The sequence below is a fragment of the Ambystoma mexicanum genome, chromosome 12, assembly GCF_040938575.1.
Source record: "Ambystoma mexicanum isolate Mex_15411 chromosome 12, UKY_AmexF1_1, whole genome shotgun sequence".
NCBI classification, from domain to species: Eukaryota; Metazoa; Chordata; class Amphibia; order Caudata; family Ambystomatidae; genus Ambystoma; species Ambystoma mexicanum.
In genome coordinates this window covers 833,074,337-833,093,761 of record NC_090936.1, presented here as the reverse complement: position 1 = coordinate 833,093,761, position 19,425 = coordinate 833,074,337, and the positions used below count along the sequence as shown (strand labels likewise).

Here is a 19,425-nt window from a genome sequence, read left to right as displayed (position 1 = left end):
GCATTTCCTTGAAACCATAAAGCGTTTCAGCTACCTCATCCTCTATACTACTCCTAAGTAATCAAGTGTACCACAGTAACATTACCCATTGTGGATCCACATCAGATGTCCAAGTGTACTATCAGATATTAATTTGTTATAAAAGTGTGACACATATATATTGTTTAATTTTTCAAATAAACCTTTTAATTTGCAAAACAAACCTACTTCTTGGCTCAGTGGGGTCAGGGGGATTCTAAGAGGGGGGTGTTATACAAGGGTTGTCATCCAGAGTACTGAACTGGACATAAAAATACATCAATAAGGGTTTTCCTCAGCATCCCAGACTAGGCATTGACTTAGCTGTAGTGTTGATTGAATATCGCTTACAGTACTGCTATTGTGCTTATAACCGTTATACTTGTTTTTTCTGCACTTGGGTTCTGAGATCCATACTTTGGATACAATTATTCATTAACAGTCTCTTTCCCAGGCTTTCTTCTCAGCTCAATTGTGTAGGGTACCTCCATCCTTCATTATAGGTCCCCAGGCCCTTCTGCTGTCACCACCAGCAAGCCCTGGCAAGTCCCTACCTTCAGGGAGTTTCAGTTTGGGCTCTGGCCAGATCCAGGAATCAATCCCTTCTCTCCCACACTCTCTGCGTGGTCCACTCCAGCTTCAACATCTCTATAGCTGCTGTTCTCCACTGGCCTGATCTCCTGACATGGACCATGTGATTTCGACTCTTCCGTCGTTAACGCCAGCCTGCTTCCAATTGGGAGAAGGGTCCTTCCTCTTCTAACCCTTTTCTGAGACTTCACCTCCTCACCCCATGTCTTGGTTCCATGGCTTCCCTCTCGCTGCACCGCCGACCTGCTTGCAGCTCTGAAAGAGAGAGCTGAACACCAAATTCAACCCTTCTTTCCTTCTTATATACCGGTTGCTCACATATCGTCCATATTGAACAGAATGCTGGTTTTGGTTCCACAGAGCATTCTTCATTACTCTGTACCTCTTCTTTGTCTTGGTACTGATGTTATCATTCTTAACTGGGTTACTTGGATTTTTCTTTGTTCCAGTCTTTACATATGACTCACATAGGTAGTCCCTTTTCTTCCATGTCTCAGCAGTTCTTAAGGAGGTTGGATGATCTACCTTAAACAAGTACTTGGAAGTGTGGGGAACTTATACACCTTGTAAATGGTGGGAGGATGAGGGAGGGAGCCCTATAGTTTTAAAATACCACATTTTCCCCAGATAGTCATACCTAATCCCATAGGGGATCCCTCCCCCTGAGATCCACCTGCTGAGTACCACCCCCAGTGGGACTATCGGGTAGTAACCTAACCTCCCTGGCCTTGCGGGAATGGGCTCCCAATAGGGGAAAAGGGACAACATCTAGGGATTCATCATACTACCCAAGAGTATTCCATGTAGATAGATAGATGAAAAAGCAATAGAAATATATAGAGGGTCTAATATTTGTAGAATCTAAAGTATATGGAATATAGAGTAAATCTTTTGATGTGGATGCCTTTGCAGACTTCTAATAGTGAGATTCATATAAGCAGGTAACATTTCATTTTGTTTAAGTATTTATGTTGGATACTGTGACAAATCGTGCAAATATGTCCCTTCTCCCCAAGGGGGAAACGCCCAGGTAAGGCTAGCGAGGTGAGTCCACTCTGCAATACGCTCCCTAGGCTTAGAGGAAAGTGGGACCTCACGGGAGAGACTCCAGCTTTGGGGTCAAGGTTGCCCGCTCCCATGAGGAGCACCTTCCAAAATAACATCTTTAAACCTTTCTGGTAAAAATATATACAAAGAAGCATCCAGCAAGTGTTATTGGCAACCAGAAATAGAAGAGTTCCCATATCACTGGGATGAAGAAGAGGATGTAAGGAGGTGGACAGAATCTGCAAGAGAAAGAGAGGAAGGAACACAGACTTACGCAGGGGAAGCCCCATGGCTACATGAGCCCAAAAAGGAGAGGAGCCTGGAGATGTGAAGAGGGGGCCTGCTAGTTTCAAAAGAGTTCAAGCATTAACTCCAGAGAAGAGAAGCAGAGGCAAGACTCATTGCGCCCTGCAATCGCGAGAGAACGAGAAGTACTAGACGCACTACACTTGGTAGCGAAGGAACCAGTAGAATTGGTGCTGGATGACTTTCATCCTAAGAGAGAGAGAGAAGAGCCTGGGAGAGGGAGAAGATCCTGGGAGCAGTGGCATGACCACGGGCGGTTTGTGGTGGACCGAAGGGTACTTGCAACAACGCCAAAACCATTCTGTCACATCAGTCACGGGATAAGCTAGTATAAAATATACCATTCAGCCATCCAAGACAACCCAATGGAAGAGGAGCTGGTGAGTAGCCACGAAACACCAAGTTAGAGGGAGAGCAAACTGATCCTCAAGAACCAAAAACCCATGTGACGTTGACCCTAAGAACAGAAGCTAATAGTGACAAAGGGTGACCCCGGGAGTGAATGAGAATCATTATTTTAATGCTCATACTTGTCACAGTCAAGACAGACCATCCAGGTTATGACGGTTTTGCGATTTGCAAAAAAACTGCAAAATTTGCCTTTTCCAGTTATGGCCGCTATAAATCATGAAATGAGCACGAACATTTCGACACATTAACTTAATGTTTATTAATTTCCATGCTCATTTCATTATTTATAACACAGGGCTGATTATTGCAGCAGCTGGAGGGTTAAAACCTCCTCTGTGCTGTATTAACAGGCCTGTGACTGGAGGAGGGTCACGCTGGTTGATGGACAGCCATTGGCTGTGCCCAGGCACCTTCCAGGTCCATTACGTGCGTGCCTACTGAGCTGACACAGATGGTGATGGCATATAGCCATTGGGTAAGCACTGACTAGGCCCTTCGACCCATCTGCCCACAAGAGCACCCACACAGGTCAGTAACAGGTGTTTTCCTTACACCTTCCTGTGCATGTTGCTTTACGTTTGTTCTGAAACTCGTAGTTGCAGCTACAAGCATTTTTCTGCCACTTCGGTGCCCGTTTGTCTTCGGCTTTGTGGCTTCCTACCCTGAGGATCCTGTGAACCCCTCTCTCCTGGGGTCATAGGACGAGCAAAAAGTAAATTAACAGAGCGGCTTCAATTCAAACGTGTCAAGCAGGGTTGACACCTTTGAATTGAAGCCCCTCTGTTTATTGGGTTTTCGCATGTCTGCTGGAAGCAGAGGCGCAGCACCATTCCATGGAGCTGATGGGGCTATTGCCCCCCTCCCCACACCCCAAAATGTTAGCCTATGGTGACTCGACCTTTCTGTCATACAGAGCCGTGGCCAGACAGAACAGGACACAAGGGCGAGCGAAAAGCAAATAAACATATTGGCTTCAATCAAAGGTTTGAATTGAAGCCCCTCTGTTTATTTGGTTCCGCATGTCTGCTGGAAGCAGAGGCGCAGCACCATTCCATGGAGCTGATTGGGCTCTAGGCCCCTCACACACCGAAATATTAAGCTGTGGTGATTCGACCAGGCTATCCTGCAGAGCAGTGGTCAGACAGAACAGGACGCACATGTTCTTCGCTGACAAAGGCCTTGCAATTACTAAGGTACATTTTGACTACACTGCGAGTGTAGTCAAAAGATGTCTTTACGTTAGTAATTGCAGGACCTTTGTCCGCGATTACCAGTGTACGCAGTAAACTTACATTTCTCATTTTCCAAAATGCATCAAACACATGCTGTAATAGATTTCCTGAGATAAGCAAAATGTTCCCTAATGTGCCAAGCCTCACCAGGTCTCACGTGCGCATATTTTGTGGTTCCACCAATACCTCAGTAAGAATAAGCAAACACCCACAACTTCCCCAAACCCAGGAAAGTGCACATTTTCCGTTTTCCCAGCATTAGAGAAATGCCTTGGTTTCCAAAACTGTTTCTTGCATTCTTTTCTCAGAATCCTCTATTTGTTCCTCTTCATTACAGTTTATTCTTCCCATTTCAAGGACACGCCCTCTCCTTCTTCCAAACTTGCTTTTCATTCACCCGCATTTCTCAACTGTTTTTTCGCCATTTCTCCATTTCTCATTCCCCTCAATATCTTATTTCTCTTTCGCTGTCTCTCATTCCTTCTTCTCAATCCTGCTACCAAATTTGCATAAAAAGGGACCAGAAATTTAGGAATCTGCCCAAGTTTATTTTACAAAAAAGATGTGTGTATAGGGGGAAAGCAGTCTGATTCTTAGTCTATGTTTGCGGTGTTAAGTACGGAGAAACAGATTTTGCCTGAGCAAATACCAGTTTTTAACACTGGAAAAAACGAGCAGCTCAGCTTTTTTGTCCCGTATTGCATAAACAGAAAAATATGAAAAAATAGTTTGTGAGCTGTTTTCCTGTCTTGGTGAACAAGCATTGGCAATGCCAACAGTTTGGGCTTTTGTTTAGGCATGGGAACGGCACTTGTCAGGCCCAGCCATAGTATTATTAACTGGCCATTGATGGTATCAGGTGCAAAGTGGTGTGAGTACCTTTGCATCTAATAGCAGCACCTGGCAATTCCCTCATTACACAGTTGTGTTAAAAAAAGCAAATACTGTTGGCTTTGCAATGCTTGTTTTTAACAGAACCTCAGTGAAGGACACTTGTGCTTATAAATCGACTGGCAGAAGACTGCTTTGAAAAAACACTAACAGGCACTTCAAGGCTCACAGTTTGATGCTTTGGCTTGATAAAGATAGCTCGAAGAGATCCCAGGAGGATGTGTACTCGGCGGGCAGGAAGTGGGTGGGAATGGTCAAAGGGATGTGGGGGGAAAGTCTGGAATTGAAATGCAGCCTGTAACGTGTGTGATGGACTAATGGTGTCATGAATTATGATATATTGTGGCCTAGTAATACTGCCAACATATTTCAATTGTTCTTTTTACAGTAGACAACAAACACTTCCTGGTTGAAGAAGAGTGTCAGAGAGCAAAGATCAATTAGCAAGGTTAGTATTCCATGCCACAGTGGGCAGGTGGGATGTCAAGAGTCATGTGCAAATCATTGCTGGTTGGAGTTTTGGGCATTTTGAGAAGTTACAGTAAGCAATCGGGTGGTTATGGTTGGCCGCCAGGCACTTCCCTAACCTTCAGCATTCTCAATCGATCACTCCATATGCATACCAAAAAAAGGCACCCACACAGTCAATTGGGTGCATCCTGGGAACTCATTTTTTTCCGGTTGCACAATAACAATGCAGTGTTTAGAATGCAATTGATTTTGCGCATCCCTGAGTGCTCCAACAGTCTGCATACTCTTTTGGAGCAGCATGGGAGATTGATCATTTTTTTCTGCTCGCAAAAGTATGTAATGTTCAGCCTAGCAATGGTGCCTCTTTTTTCCGTATTCCGCCGGGAAAAAATTTTGCCATCCCTGAGCTAAGGGACAGTATCTGTACATCACAGAAGACACCACTGCAGCTAATGTTTTCCAGACGGGTCAAGCAGGAAGTAGAGCACCCCACCGCAGCAGGATACTTACCCTGTCAAGTGTACAAGATGGAAACATTCTTGCAACCGTTGAAGCCTGAGAAGAATCATTCCGATTCGGCCACACAGATAAGTGCAGCTGACAGGCCAAAACAGTACCGCAAGATAATGTATGCAGATTGCAGAGTCATGTTTTGCTCTGTATGTAACGTAGCTGTGGACCACGTCTGCAAATACACTATTGATATGTACATGCGCTCACAGAAGCACACAAAGCATTGTGTAGATGATGCTGATCCTCATTCATCCTCAAAGCGTCCCCAGAAAACTACTGTTACCTCAAGCTTTGTCAAAAGAACAGCTGCTAGGGCAGCCAATCAAGATCTAATCATTGACTGGATCAATGTGTGTGCGGGTTTGTCAAGAGAAAGATAATATAACAATACCAAAAAGGAGAGTAAATGAGAAGCAGTATTGATGTACTCATAACTGTCTAAGTCAAGAGAAAAGACTTGTAAAACCAGTAAAAAGAGAAGTCAATGAGAAACATTGTGGGAGTTATCAAATTCATACCAGTCTATACCAAAAAGACCTCATCTCAAAAGAAGATTAAGTTATAAAAAGGAAACCTGAGAACAAGGTGAACCTGGTAAACATATATAAAGACAAAGAGCAGGAAGAAACAAAAGCCTTTGAACTGTTCAAAAGAATAATAAAAAGTCCAGAAGGAAACAATACTTGTTCGAAAGGTTTACCCGGGGATGAGAAAAGGATCATTCTTTGTAGAATAAAGCAAGAGAAGAGACAAAAGACCAAGGCAACAGTGAATGTACTGTATGAACTGATAAAAGTAGTTACTCAAGACTATCTAAAGGTCTATTGAAAAGCTGTTCACGAGAGACCAACAGGTTCCAGGAGAAGGGAGACATTCTCCTAACTTTGTTGGGTCAGGTAGGCTTAGAGTTAGGCGGTCGACAGTTTCATTTCTAAACGTTCACTGACGACTGTCGAGCACCTTAGCTAGTTTTTTTAGGTCAGGAAGCCTTGTAGTATAGACAAAGACAGGCTTCATTTATTTTCTTTAGTCTGTGTCCTCCTTCTGACCCACCACAATACATACAATAATGTAGTGGTCTGCATGGTAAGGCTAGAGACCCAGTAAGTTGAAACAGTCTTATTCTTTTAAATACATTTCGATCTTTGAGTACCTCACTGTCTAATTGCTTGCCCAGAATTTTGGGGTGGCATTGTGTAAATGAGAGTGTGGAATTGGCATGTCTCCTCTGTGTGAGCCAATATAAATGCATAAAAATGAAGCGTAAACAGAAAGAGTAAACATAGGTGAATTCCCTTTACTCTTCAGTTTTACACTCCACTTTGTAAAAAGTAACATTTAAATATTACTTTAAACCATCAAGAATATCATCTTTTTTTCTTTTAATGCGTTATTTAGTCTTGTTTTTTAGTTTTGTTGATCCTCAATCATGCCATTGTAGGCTTTGGAGCACTGTTAACGTTGTGGAGAGCGTATATGCTGATTACCTCTCACTGGCTTCATTTATATGTATAAGCCAAACTCAAGCTAATGAGACATTAGTGGCACACAATAGGCTGATATAAGCATACTTGTGCATTTGTGGCAGAGTCAGGGGCTTGGCCCAGTCATGGAGGCAAGGAAGTACCTACCAGTTTGTATGCTATAGCTAATCCTAACCCAGAGGCGGGGTAAGGGAGCTGGGAGGGTCCCAGTTCTTGAACCCACTTCACATGCCGTGATTGTTGACATGGTACGACTGTCAGTGACCCAATGCTGTGCACCATCAATTCTGGCCCGAGTTCTCTTTATTGTCCTGCAGGCCTATGGAAACCACAATGCAATACAGTAACAGAGAGCCCATCAGACCACTGAGAATGCTAACTACTCAGAGTCAAACACTCCAGCACCAGTCAAATGCACAAATTAATGGTATAACTCCCCTGGACTAAGACAAAGCAAATTGCTTAAACTGTACAGCGTTACAAACAAAGACTGTTAAAACTGCCACCCATAGAAAGGCAGTGGGGCTTCGAGAGATTGATACAACCTTTCATTGCAATGTCCTCCCCGGGTAGAAAAACATGTGGAGATTGGGCCCTAGAGTCAGGTGGGATGCAGATCCAATGGTAAGAGGAGGTAACAACAGAAACAGGGAAGAACGAGTATAACATTCGTGTTTGGGTGAAGTCAAAAGGTATGGAGGTGGCCGACAGACCAGCAGACAATGGAAGTTGGAGCAGAGTGCTGTATAGTCTGTGGAAGAGTTGAAGAAAGGTGAAAGTGGGAAAGATTGAAGCTGTGATTGGGAGAGTATATGTGAGAGTCAGTTGTAGTTGAGAAGTGTGTAACATGTAGTAATGGGGTATGGTGAGAGTGTATGAGAGAGAGGGAGGAAGGGATATGGAGAAAGAGAGGTGAAGGGTAGAGAGAGGGGGGAGGAGCTGTAGAGAAGTGAACATTGGAGGTAGAAGAGAGTAATTGGTGGAGGAGAGAAGTGGCAGAGAGAGAGAGGGCAGGAATGTGGGAAGATTAGAGGGACGGAGAAAGAAAGGGAGGGAGAGAAGTAGGGTTAAAATAGAGAGGGGGTAGAAGGAGTGAGAAGACTGGAGGAAAAACAAAGAGAGCAGATAAGGTTGTACAAAAGGAAGAGGAGCATGTAGAGGCAGTAAGAGGAAAAAGGGGGTAGAAAGTAACTAGACAGAAGATATATGCATTTTTTTATTGTTTTTTAATAATGCGCCTAATACCGTAATTGAGTTCGGTTTCTAAGCATGGACTGAGCCACTGTTGCTCTGCGTGGTATTGCTTCAAAGACCAGCGTTGCCCCTATGCTATCCTCCATTCACAGGGAGAGGAGCGAAAAGGGAGAGCGATAGGCTGAGAGTATGAGGGAGTACAGCATCTTTTTAAACATCATTGATAAGTCTCTGTGTGGGAACACTAGAGTAGGGAGACCTTAGTAAGCATCATAGGGAGCAAGACAGATAAGGACTTGGCCTTTAGGCACTTCCATGATAGAAACTCCAAAATAGACAGTAGGGCAAATAGAGCTAATTGTTCATTCTGACCTTGGGTGACAGGGAACACTGGGTTAGGTGGCGGGAGCCTACGGGAGGATAAGGCGCTAGTCATGGAAACCCAATACACTAATCTACCTGCAGCCTCTCACAGCGAGTGCTGAAGTCCTGGTAATGAAAACACTTGAACCATCTTTTGGGGTCTTGAGATTATTAAGGCTATCTGTGACACATTGCACTCGTTATTATATGTCTTTTAAACAATTGATTAGGGAGGTATGCTTAATATCTAAGTATATAGCGTTCTACTACGGAATTAATTGCACTAGCCATTGTTTTGTGTAAATGATGCCTAATTGCCATGCTAAAATGGACATTGTTAGTAATTGTGTTTCTGCCATACACTGAAATGTCAATGCACTCATTACGCTATGATGAAATACTGTTACAGGTCAAACTATACAAACTATATATTTTCTATTCAATGCGTGCATAGCATATTTTCTCAGCTACCTAGCCTGTTCATTTGACAGGTTGATCTCCAGGGATTGTTAAAGTAATAGCGTCATGCCCTGATGTGAAATGGGAACCTACTGACATTGCTGCCTTGATACAGCAAGGAAACAAATCCATTAATGTTGGAAAATGTGGCGCAGAGGAGAAGGCAAGAAAAATAATTGCAGTAAACACAATTGACAGAAGGTCGAAATTACCATATTTTATCCAGGGAAGAATGCGTAGAGTGATGAGAAGGCAGCCCGTGTCATATTTGAATGTGTAAGCAAATACTGTGTGTTTGCAGAGCTGCGTGAGAGAGAGTGGCTTTTTTCCTAAAGAGGATTCACATAAATAGAGTATTGAGCAATTATGTGCTTTAATTATATTGCAATGTTGCGCGTTATAAAAGACCAAATACATCAAAACAAAACAAGACATGAAAAGATCTAGGACAACATTTTTTAACTTGATATTTATTTTGATACATTCTTGAATACTCATCAAAATGTACCAAAAATAAAAGGAGGCGGTGACCAAATAATTCTTTTGCAATGTATCATCCCTGCTCTTTCCATTGACAAATCACTGATACAAGGTGCTTCAATTAGTTCATTATAAGATGACTACACGTCTCAGAATAGTTTATTTTTAAAATTGAAATTCTGTGATGGGGAAAGAAGTGCTATTCGATCATAAAGTCATCCAGTTACTCTATAGTCAAATGGACAACAACCAAGTTATTGTTGAAATGGAATACAAATATGACACTGTGGAATAGTCAGTCAAAGATGGCTGTCTTTCTTTGAGGTTGGGGGAATATCCATTCCCAATTCTCTTTACTGTAGGTGAGCTGGGACAGGTATTTTTCTTTTGGTAGAAGTCTGTGATGGGGAAAAGATGCAGCAACGGGAGTGTCACTCCTGAGTCTGAAAAACCAAATAAGCATCTAAACAGTTCCACGTGTACGCTGAACCCATGCAGCCAAGCTGAAAAAAGCAATTGGATGCACAGCTCTCCTCGACAGTGTGCTGGCTCTCTACCAGTGCTGGCTGGTGAATTCCCAGCATGATGTTGAGGTTTGGAGGGCAGGGAGGGAAAATGGAGTCCCTATTGGGCCATAACAGAGGACAGTGTGAAACATCAACTTTGCAGGAGGAGCCTGGCTCCTGGCAGGACAAAGGGAAGACAACCTAAACGGGCTAAAGCTGGTCTTCATTACACATGAAATGGCAGCCCATTTCACTGATGAAGTGACCTGAACAGGACAAGTCAAATATGTGACCTCATGGCTTGATCTCTCATGCCCTCAGCACCACACCCACATCCTTGGTTGCATTAGCATTCACTTTTAATTGCTGCTGCCTCTATAGAATTCAAGGGGTGAAACATGGGTAGAATGTCTGGGCAGAGTATGGATCATTGCCCAGGGTTTGCTAGCACTGTAGGGTAGTCTGACTCATAAGAAAAGATGCATAGTAAGGTGTCATTTTAAAAAAAGATCACATAAACTGCAGTTTCTGCACAGCAGTTTGGAAACATATGTGCAAACAAATTGTGCAAGGTTTTGAAGCCACTCAAATAAAACTTTAATTCACAAGACCCGAGATGAAGATGTCCAAATATCAGAAAGCATCCTGCAACTCTTATCAAAATAGATGAACTGCAATCATGGAAAATGTAACATCTAAGGGCACAGCCAAATGTACTTAAAAAGTGGCAATGGGGAGAAAGCAACCTGAAACAAGTGCCATTTTACAGGTTTGAGCTCTGACATCTGAATCCTAACCATGCCTCCTCCCTGAAAATGAGATGTGAAAACAGATCCCAGGCTTTCTCACAGTGATGAGCTGGTGTAGGCTCAGCCACAAAGATAACAACTGGCCTGCGATTTAGTCACGGGAGGCTGGAACTGACATAAATCCTAAACCAGCATTTTTATAGGTTGCATCTGTGTATGATGGTTTAAGATAATGAACTAAAAGAGGTTCAGGAGATCTGTGGTGCCTAATCTGATTTTTCAATCCCCCCCCGGCCCTCATAAAGGCAGAAAAAGAAAATACCTGGAAAAACAAAGGTTAATCTGAAAATTCTACAGACCCAAGAACTGTCCAAGGGGGGCAGCCACAAACGTCATAAAGCCCTGAAGAACCAAAATGATTCAAAGATTGTATCATTGCGAGGCATCTGGATTGCAAATAGTATCCCTGAATTAACAGCTAAATAATTGAAGACACCAGATGCTTTCTTTGTGTTAACTGCAGGTGCTAGTTAATATTTTGTATTGGAAAAATGCATTTCTTTCCAGTGGAATTCCCTATTTCACCCATAACTCTTGAACAGAAATGCATAGAAAGTTATTTCTTCTTTTGTAATGTTCATCTAAATATGCCCTATTAGGGGGTATAAAAATAAAATGTGTGTGAGGTCATTTCCAGTATGCAAATTAGGCCAATTTGCATTTTGTCACAGAGAAATGGCGGAAGCTAATGTGTCAGTTGTCATAGTGTCTGCAGGAACGAGTCTGTCGCTTTCAGATGGGAAAATAATTTGAATTTAAATGTAGAAATCTTGCTATTATGATGAGCATTTCAATATTTGATTTGCTGCAGAGAGTTGTATCTGTTGAGCAAATTAGTAAAGTGTAAGTGTTGGGTGAAGGAGACATGTCTGCTATTCTTAAGGAATAATTGTTTGTAATGAACAGTTTTGCTATCCTACCTGAAATAATCCAGGGGAAGGGAACCACCCACTGGATTCAAGGATTGTTTGTTAAAGTTTCATATTTGGTTTTTGCACACTTTTTGATATATCAAAAACAGAGACACTTACCTTATACCTTTAATTGTTAATTTATAGTGTGAGGGTCAGATATGTTTTGGACACAAGGACAACGAGACACAGACAGATCTTTAGTTTTAGTTTTAGTTTCCTAGGAAGAGAAACTCTGTTTAGGGTAGGGACAGAAAGGCCTTTATCCAAACCCTTGCTTTTAATAAAGATGGCTGATGTTGAAATAATTGCATCTTTGTGTCCGCCTCTCATTTCTGACCCCTCACACAATCTTAATAGCCTAAACTCTAGGTTATGGCAAACTCAAAACATGATCCTGTGATGACTGATCAAAACTTGGAGTGACAATAAGCATGATTCAGCAGTGAGTCAGGAGATTACTCCACATAGCAACAGGAACAGAAGTATTCTGGAATTAATGTTGTGATGAATCTAGGGTATTTGTCCCTTCTTCCCGGGGGGGCACTCTCTGTGAGGCTACGGAGGTCACCCCGCTAATCAAGAATGTCCCTAGGGATCTGGGCAAGTGGGATTTCACTGGGAGTGACTCCCCTCTAGGGGACAAGGACTTCCATTCCTGAGAGGAACTCCTATAAAACCAACACTATCTGCTTATATGGGAGTCAGAAGACCTGCATTTCCATTGGGGTTGCCTTAAACAACCAGTAGCTTGGTTGCCTTTAATTTAGCTTCAGGTAATGCTGGACAAAATACGACACCTGAAGCACCATCTAACACCCCTTTGAGCATGAGCCAGAATGTAAAAGGGATTAACGAACCATGGAGGGAGAGCCTTGTGCAGGGGATTGCCTCTGATATGTCTGGGTACGTCTTCGAGGGGCAGAGCGCTGTGGAGCCAGATGCAGCCAGAGAGTGGAAAGATGCCCGAACAGAACAACAGAACCCTGACATAGAGAGAAGCAGAGAGACCACATGTCCTTCTTCGTGGCTTCACCACAGGGAAACCTGGGTGGGCCTGGGGCCCTCTGAACAATGCAGAGACTAGTAAGAGCTGAAGGAATGAAGGCTCCGGCCTGGCGACGTATGCTGAGCACACGAAAGTAACGAGACACCGAGAGTGAATCAGTGACAGATGCAAGAAAGCAGAGAAAAAGAACAAGCAAAGCAGCCAAATCTCAACACCAAGACCGATGAACCAGGCCAAGACAGGTGAAGGTACACAGGTGGTTTAGGAAAGGGGGATGCAATAGGGATTGAGCAAATGGCTTGAAAGCGGCTGTAGTACTGTTTAAGTGAACTTGAGCACTCCAGAACCTACATTTTGGAAGACACCAAGAAAGTTGCCAAAAATAATGATGACATGTAGCGGCACACATATAAGAAAACTTTGGAAAGAGCGTTGATAAAGGGAATTTGAGAAGCCTGAAGTGTCAGCATGAGCAAATCTGTCAATATCAAGATCGGAAGTGACAGACACTACTCCAAGCAAGACCCTGAGAGTCTAATAGATTGGCAGATGAAAACAATTTATGAGAACTTGAGAATATCTGAGGGCTAGAAGCAGAATAATTATAATTGTCCAAGATAACCAGGAAGACTGTATTGAGAACAGTGGGAAGTGAAGTATAGTAAACTTGAACACCAGTTCAGGAACTGGGGAAACCTGAAGTATAAGCCTCTGAGGAGACCAACAATGATTATAAGAGCTCTGAGAGACACTGAGAAATCAAGAGAATTCACGCTGGTTACGAGAACCTGAGAAACCCGAGGGGCAAGCCTTTGGAGAGGCCACAGGAGTTATTGTATCAATCAACTAAAAAGTACAGAAGATCCTACCACAGACAGTGTGAAAGATAAAGAATTGAAGGGATTTAAAGTGAGTTGGAGACGGGTAAAAGACCATCACACAAAGGAGTGTAAAAAGAATGCAGGAAAGTTCCACACCCTCAAAGAGGTCAAATCTGTAAATGTTTATTAAGAACTACTGAATCTTTTAAGAGAGAATGCAAGAAGTCTGAGGAACCTTCTTTATTGATCTACAGCCATTTTGGGGGGAAATTACCCGAACTTTGGATATTTTGGAAAATCCTGAGAAAAACCCAGAAAGTCTGGCTAAAGGGAAGTCACCAGGAACTGTACATCCATGCATTGTTTACTTGTTATTTGTAGTGGTAGGACCAGTTAAGTGTAGGGTCGTTTTATGGGGACTTTAATGTCAGACGAGCACCGGTACTTAGTTTGGTGAGGCAGGGAATATCCCCATAGCAATAGGGCAAGTAAATCATTATTTATTTTATTTAAATAACACCTTTGAAACTTTTCCCAGTGTGTCAGACTCCTTCTGGTCCACCACAATGTGCAGACAAAGGCATTGCTTTGAAAAACATTGGGTATGTCTGAGATGTCAAGAAGCCCTATGGCTGACCATCAGGGGATATGAGTGGAGGATGACAAATTACAGTGAGACAGTGGACTGACTCTGTGTGGGGCTCTGGAATGGGCTATGTAAATGTGCTCATTTTAATGGTTTTGCCTTGGGGGGAGGGGTGCTCATGATTTGCCGGCTAAGGTTCAGGGCAATACTTACTCAGTTCTGCATATTGATATGGGATTAAGATCAGATTTCCTTTGTTTCCACTCCATTTTCCTGTCATTGTTTGTCCATACAGGTAAAACAAAAAATGAGTTAAAAATTCATGTAAACAAATAAAAATTGTTTTACAATATATATATTGTTGGCAAAAAGGGTTACCAATCTAATTCAATCTAACCCAAAAGCAGACATATTTAAATGTTTCTGTTTCATGATTTATTTTTTAATACCACATTTTATTGGTTTTTTGAAAACATTAAACATACAGCCGCACACAGTGGGGTAAACAAAACCTCCCATACCCGCCCGCCAACGACTCCCCGCTGTGGTCCCTTACCAAGGAGCTGCAAAACATGCCCCAACATTTGTCCCTTTCGCATTACACCCGCCAGTCCATCTGCAAGTCTCTGGATAGCGTAACGATACAATATTATAACCACTTTTAGTGCGCCTCTTCCCAACTTTGCCATAACTTTTGAGCTTTTTCTTGGCAACCCCTGGCAGTATACACTCTCTTTTTCATTGCGATGCATATATCCACGTCTGTGATCCATTGTTCAAGGCTCGGTGGCCTCGCGGAGCCCCAAAGTTGCGCTATGTTCCTTTTAAGTATCGCAGTGGTGGTAGATAAGAGCGCTCTCTCATACCTCGTTAGATCGCTGTCTCCTTCTATCCCCAGCAATAATTGCTTTGGATTTGCAAGTATCCTTTTGCCCATTACCCTTGACAGTTCTTCTCAGCACTGTTGCCAGTATTGTTGAATGATGGCACAGTCCCACAGGATATGTTAATAGGAGCCTTCCTCCCCCTTACATCGCAAACAGTATGGATTCGTAGCCTTTCCCCACTTGAACAGTGCCACCCTCGGGTAATAAATCCTATGTAGTATCTTCAGTTGAATCAATCTAAGCCTGGAGGAGATAATTGATTCTCTGGGGTACATCAGCGCAGACACCCATTCCTCTGGGAGTATATCACCCACCTCCCTCTCCCACTTGGCTTTCAGGTTCGACAGCTCTTTCGTAGCAAAGGAATTAATAACACTGTACATAGTCGATGTGACCTTCTGTGTAAGCAATTTTGGGAATACATTGCGTTCTAGTGGAGAATAATCAGGTATGTCACTCAGTTCAGGGAGATGGGCCTGCAGCGCATGTTTGAGCTGGATATAGTGGTATTGTTCGCTGAGGGGGAGTGCAAAGGTGGCTGCTAGATCCGCAAATGCTATTATTACATTTTCTTTCATCACATCGCCAATTTTTGTAATACCTAATTGGGCCCATGTTTGCCATTTAGGGAGTTTGTTCACCTCCGGGAGATGTCTGTTGTTCCAGATTGGTTGTGCTAGAGTTCGTTTTTTATCCCAACCTAGGTATTTATGTGTATCTGCCCAGGCCAGGGTTATATGCGACAACATGGATGGGTCAGCGGGTCGCTCTTTTTTCCGGTAGAGGAAGCTCATGATGGGCCTTTCTTGTGCGTCGGTGTCTAGTATTACATTATGCGGTAGAGTGGTATCCCCATGCAGTTTGTCATTCACTATTGCCATTTGACTGGCCCAGTAATAGGTCTGTAGCCGGGGGAGCCCAATCCCACCTTCCCATATGGATCTTTGTAGGGTAGTAAGTGCCATTCGTGGGTGCCCCCCTTTCCATAACAACTTCCTAAGTGTTTGATCTATCTTATGGAACTCATTGGGTGCTATTGATAGTGGTGCATTTTGTAGCACGTAGAGAAAACGGGGGAGGGCCATCATTTTGAAGAGCGCCGCGTGACCCAGCAATGTGAGTGGTAGGGACATCTAGTGGTGGACATCATCCTTCAACCTGGTCGCCACTGGATGTAAGTTTTCCCCCACGTAGTCCATTAGTTTGTGTGTGATTTGTATACCGAGGTATCTGAATTGTTCCCTTTCAATACGGTAGGGGCACACATCTAGTACTGCAATGTCTATATGTTTCACCGGGAATAGTATGGACTTTGACCAGTTGACGCAGAGTCCACTGAACGCGCCATATCTCTCTAGTAAATGCAACACAACGGGGCTGGAAACTCGCGGGTCCGCCAGATAAATTAACAGATCATCCGCATATAAAGACACTCTGTCTTCCCAGCCATCCGCCCACCTGAAGCCACTCCATGTCTGCGTGGATCTTAACAGGATTGCTAAAGGTTTGATTGCTAACGCAAAAATCAAGGCTGACAGGGGGCAGCCTTGTCGTGTGCCCCTACCCAGCTGGAAGGGTTCGGAAGTATACCCATTCACTCTTGTTACTGCCACTGGAAGGTGGTATAATAGTTTAACCCAACTCATGTAGTAAGGGCCTATGCCCATACATCGCATCATTTAATAAAATTGCCTCCCAGTGCACAGAGTCAAAAGCCTTCTCGAAATCTATGGACAGTAGGGCGAGGGGGTTTGGTAGCTTAGGTGTTTTTTCTAGTGCTGTGTGTAATCTATATATATTTTGCCTGGTGGATCTTTGTGGCATAAAGCCGCATTGGTCCGGGTGCACTAGTGTGTGTACGACACGCTGCAGCCGATTGGCCAGTTCTTTCGCCAGTATTTTGGCCTCGCAGTTTATAAGAGAGATGGGCCTATAGGAACTGCACTTATCAGGTGGCTTATCTGCTTTGGCCAAAAGTATTATTGTAGCTTTTCTGAGGTTTGGGGGGAGGCAACCCTGAGAGCGTGAGTGTTGAACGAGGTGCAGTAGTTGTGGAGAGATTACGTTTGCGCCTATTTTCTTCCATATTTCGACAGGGAAACCGTTCGGCCCTGGGGTCTTCCCTGACTGAAGTTCTGACATTGCACAGGTTACTTCTTCCTCTGTAAATTGTTGTTCTAGTAGTACCGCCTGTTGTTCGACTAGGGTAGGAAGGGTGATTTCTTCTAATATAGCGGTCGGTGGCAGTGCAAGTGGAGCACTGTACAGTCTAGCGTAATATTTAGCAAATCCCTCCACTATATCCTGGTCTGTTACTAGCGGGTCTGGCTCTTCTGTCGTTAGTTTCCTAACTTGAATGAGGCCTAAGTCCCTGCGCTTCAACCACGCCAGAATTTTCCCTGCCTTGTCCCCAGTTTCATATATTTTCGCTCGCATTGCTACATGCGCTTGTTTTGCATTGTCTAAGGCTGTAAGCTGTAGCTGTTTCTGTGCTAACTGCAGTGCACGTTGTGTCTCGAGGAGGTCATGGACCAGGTGAGCAGATTCTGCATTCCGTACCTTGGCTTCAGCTGCACGTATCGCTTCAAGGTGTTTTTTCTTGTGGGCTGCAGTCCAGGCTATGATTTCACCCCTCATTACTGCTTTTAGTGCCTCCCATAGCGTTGTTGGGCTGTCCACAGAGTCAGTATTTATTTCAAAGCATGTTTCAGTAACTTTTTGTATGTGTTCCACCAGTTCGGGAAACCCCAGGTAATAACCATTCAGTCTCCAACTGGGTGGGGGGAGTGGTCTGCTGGTCTTAATCATTAACATGAGTGGGGAATGATCTGAAATACCTCTGGGGAGCAGTTGTGCGTCACACGCCTCATTAATGTTACACATTGGTAGGAAGAAGTAGTCCAACCTGGATAACGAAGCATGAGTACCGGAGTGGTACAAGTATTCTCTTGTATTGGGATGTAGGGATCTCCATGCATCATGTAACACCAGTGCATTGGTAAATGTGGCAAGTTTAGTGCATATATCTGGGTTTCTGGATCGTACATGTGTCCTATCCAATTCTGTGTTCATGACTTCGTTAAAGTCACCTCCAATCAACGTGAGGCCTTCAGTGTTGTCAACAATTAGGGGTGTAATATCGTTAGTCAGGGGGGTTAGGAGGTTAGGCGATGCATATACAGCGATCATAGAGATGGTGCGCTCCCACAGGGTTCCTATCGTGTGTACATATCTACCTCCCTGGTCCTGGGTGACTGCAGTGAGGATATAGGGGAGTGTTTTATGTACTAGGATCAATACCCACGTGATCCCATGGTGAATCCGGCATAAAAGACTTGTCGGTAGTTTGTGCGACTAAACAGTGTGCATCTTGTGCCCGCCAGATGCGTCTCTGTTAAGAAGGCCACATCCGGTGAGTGACAGTTCAGTGCTTGTAGGACTAGGCGTCTTTTAAATCTATTTCCGAGCCTGTTAATGTTCCATGTCATCACCCGGATGGCTCTGCTTTTATCTACGTTGGTGTTCTGCGCCATGTGACTTGTGCATGTGTGGTGTCAGTATGTTGTATATCTAAGAGTGTTACATGATCCACCAACCCGGATCGGGATTGAGCTGGATCGTGTGCTTCTGCTTCAACCAATCTCCAACTGTCTTACTTTGGTTGTTCCGTTGCCAAACTGACTGTTCGTGGTCACAGTCTAAATTTAAGTTCAGGTTCCTAGGAGGTGGCCTCGGGCGGCCGCCGTTGCTGTGTTGTTTCCGTAATGTTATTTGTGGTTCGGAGTAAGAGTGCATCATCCTGGTTGGTGCTCGGCGGGTTCCACTGCTTGTTCTAGAGCCACTGGTTCCATGTTCACAGGGGGGTCTCCCCCGGGGGGCCGAGTCCGGACGAGGCCGGCGTCTATCTTCCTGTCTCGTTGGTCGCGCCGACCAGTCTCCCTCAATGTGGGTCTCCGCCCATTTCCAGTCCTCCTGAGGGTCAGTGAAGTGTGTGGATGTGTAACGCTCACCTGATTCCCGTAGAGGCGCCGGTCTTGACTGGGCGTATACCGTATCTTCAAAGGTGATGTGTAACACACGGCTGGCTCTTTGGGCTGGACCTCTGTGCACTGTATGTCTGACTCGAAGGGTAAGATGTCTGCAGATAGAAAATATTGGATTAAGGAACTGGGTTATTGAATGTCTCTCTCTTCTTCCCTTTCTCTTCTCCTGTAGAACCCCAAAGGTTAACGCTCTCACCTTAGGTAAGTGAACGCCGTGCTCTCCATCTGCCTCGGGGCAGGGTGCTGTAACCAGTTTCTTCACTGGATAAGGGGAGCAGGCCTCTTGACTTCAGAGGACTGCTGTCCGTCGTTTACTGCACGAACGGTAAGTTTCGAGTAATTCTAATGTCTTTAAAGTCTTTAGTAATGATGTTTCTTGTTTTGCAGGGTTCC

General features: G+C 43.9%; 1 protein-coding gene across 3 annotated transcripts in view; it reads left to right on the top strand.

Annotated features, from left to right (window-relative positions):
- Positions 1-19,425, top strand: part of MGAT4C (MGAT4 family member C) — a 1,956,087-nt gene that overhangs the window by 1,187,835 nt on the left and 748,827 nt on the right. The window contains exon 5 of one of the 3 annotated variants that reach the window (XM_069629327.1): positions 4,885-4,944. The exons of the other annotated variants lie outside the window; for them this stretch is intronic. The gene's annotated coding sequence lies outside the window, so the exon portion shown is untranslated. The remainder of the gene's footprint in view (positions 1-4,884; positions 4,945-19,425) is intronic. 3 annotated transcript variants of the gene reach the window in all.